Source organism: Bison bison, unplaced genomic scaffold (genome assembly GCF_000754665.1).
Source record: "Bison bison bison isolate TAMUID 2011002044 unplaced genomic scaffold, Bison_UMD1.0 scf7180017864035, whole genome shotgun sequence".
Classification (NCBI taxonomy): Eukaryota; Metazoa; Chordata; class Mammalia; order Artiodactyla; family Bovidae; genus Bison; species Bison bison.
Genome location: NW_011494607.1, coordinates 10,465,876 through 10,468,837, shown reverse-complemented (window position 1 = coordinate 10,468,837; position 2,962 = coordinate 10,465,876).

The following is a 2,962-nucleotide window of genomic DNA, read 5'->3' as shown; positions in this document are numbered from 1 at the left end:
ATTGGAAAAGACTCTGATGCTGGGAGGGATTGGGGGCAAGAGGAAAAGGGGACGACAGAGGATGAGATGGCTGGATGGCATCACTGACTCGATGGACGTGAGTCTGAGTGAACTCCAGGAGTTGGTGATGGACAGGGAGGCCTGGCGTGCTGCAATTCATGGGGTCGCAAAGAGTCGGACATGACTGAGCGACTGATCTGATCTGATCTGACACTTTGTTCTCTATACTGTAGGATCACAGAGAAGGCAATGCCCCCATGGGAGGCTGCTCCTGTTTCAGCACTGCCTGTAACTGAGTGAGAAATCAGGCTGATTCAGTGATGAAATATTAGCCAAATTCTCTAATCAGTTCTTTCTCCACGTGAATGTGTTTCAGCTGATTCTAAACTAACAGAACTCAGTGAAATGATGAGCCATGCCGTGTAGGGCCACCCAAGAGGAACATGTTATGGTGCGCAGTTCTGACAAAACGTGGTCCACTGGAGACAGGAATGGCAAACCACTTCAGTATTCTTGCCTTGAGAACCCCATAAACAGTATGAAAAGGTGAAAAGATAGGACACTGAAAGATGAGTTCTCCAGGTTGCTCAGTGCCCCATATGCTACTGGAGAAGAGTGGAGAAATAAGTCCAGGAAGAAGAGGCTGAGCCAAAGTGAAAACAATGCCCATTTGTGGATGTGACTGGCAATAGAAGTAAAGTTCAATGCTGATAACAACAATTATGCATAGGAACCTGGAATGTTAGGTCCATGAATCAAGATAAACTGGAAGTGGTTAAATAGGAGATGGCAAGAGTGAACATAGACATTTTAGGAATCAATGAACTAAAATGGACTGGAATGGGCGAATTTAATTCAGATGATCATTATATCTACTACTGTGGGCAAGAATCCCTTAGAAGAAATGGAGTCACCCTCATAGTCAGCAATAGGGTCTGAAATGCAATACATTCAGTGCAACCTCAAAAATGACAGAATGATCTCTGTTTTTTTCCCAAGGAAAACCATTCAGTGTCACAGTATTTCAAGTCTATGCCTCAACCACTAATGGCAAAGAAGCTGAAATTGAACAGTTCTATGAAGACCTACAAGACCTTTTAGAACTAACACACACAAAAAGATGTCCTTTTCATCATAGGGGACTGGAATTCAAAAGTAGGAAGTCAAGAGATACCTGGAGTAACTGGCAAATTTGGCCTTGGAGTACAAAATGAAGCAAGACAAAGGCTAACAGAGTTTTGCCAAGAGAATGCACTGGTCATAGCAAACACTCTCTTCCAACAACCACAAGAGAAGACTCTACACATGAATAGATGGTCAACAGCAAAATCAGATTCATTATATTCTCTTCAGGAGAAGATGGAGAAGCTCTATACAGTGAGCAAAAACAAGACTGGGAGCTGACTGTAGCTCAGATCATGGACTCCTTATTGTAAAATTAGAATTAAATTGAAGAAAGTAGGGAAAAACATTAGACCATTCAAGCATGACCTAAATCAAATCCCTTATGATTATACAGTGGAAGTGACAAATAGATTCAAGGGGTTAGAGCTGATATATAGAGTGCCTGAAGACCTATGGAAAGAGGTTCATGACATTGTATAGGAGCTGGTGATCAAAACCAGCCCCCAAAAAAGAAATGCAAAAAGGCAAAATTCTTGTCTGAAGAGGGCTTACAAATTGCTGAGAAAGGAAGAGAAGTGAAACACAAAAGAAAAAAGAAAGATATATCCACCTGAATACAGAGTTCCAAAGGACAGATAAAAAATACTTCCTGAATGATCAATGCAAAGAAATAGAGGAAAACAATAGAATGGGGAAGACTAGAGATCTCTTCAAGAAATTTAGAGATACCAAGGGAGCTTATCATGCAAAGATGGGCACAATAAAGGACAGAAATGGTATGGACCTAACAGAAGCAGAAGATATTAAGAAGAGGTGGCAAGAACATACAAAAGAATTATACAAAAAAGATCTTCATGACCCAGATAGCCATGATGATGTGATCACTAACCTATAGCCAGACATTCTGGAATGTGAAATCAGGTGGGCTATAGGAAGCACCACTAAGAACAAAGCTAGCGGAGGTGATGGAATTCCAGCTGAGCTATTTCAGATCCTAAAAGATGATGCTGTGAAAGTGCTTCACTCAAAACACCAGCAAGTTTGGAAAATTCAGCAGTGCCCATAGGACTGGAAAAGGTCAGTTTTCATTCCAATCCCAAAGAAAGGCAGTGCCAAAGAATGTTCAAACTGCTGCACAATTGCACTCATCCCGCACATTAGCAAAGTAATACTCAAAATTCTTCAAGCTAGGTTTCAACAGTATGTGAACCATGAACTTCTGGATGTTCGAGCTGGATTTAGAAAAGGCAGAGGAACCAGAGATCAAATTGCCAACATCCGCTGGATCATAGAAAAGGCAAGAAAATTCCAGAAAAAAACATCTATTTCTGTTTAACTGACTATGCTAAAGCCTTTAACTGTGTGGATCAAAAAAAAAAAAACTGTGGAAAATTCTTCAAGAAATGGGACTATCAGACCACCTTACTTGTCTCCTGAGAAATCTGTATGCAGATCAAGAAGCAACAGTTAGAACCAGACATGGAACAAGAGACTGGTTGTAAATTTGGAAAGGAATATGTCAAGGCTGTATGTTGTCACCTTGCTTATTTAACTTATATGCAGATTACATCATGCGAAATGCTAGACTGGATGAAGCACAAGTTTGAGTCAAGATTGCTGGGAGAAATATCAATAACCTCAGATATGCAGATGACACATTCCTTATGGCAGAAAGTGAAGAACTAAAGAGTCTCTTGATGAAAGTATTGGATGCTTGGGGCTGGTGCACTAGGACAACCTAGAGGGATGGTAGGGGAGGGAGGAGGGAGGAGGGTTCAGGATGGGGAACACATGTATGCCTGTGGCAGATTCATTTTGATATATGGCAGAACCAATA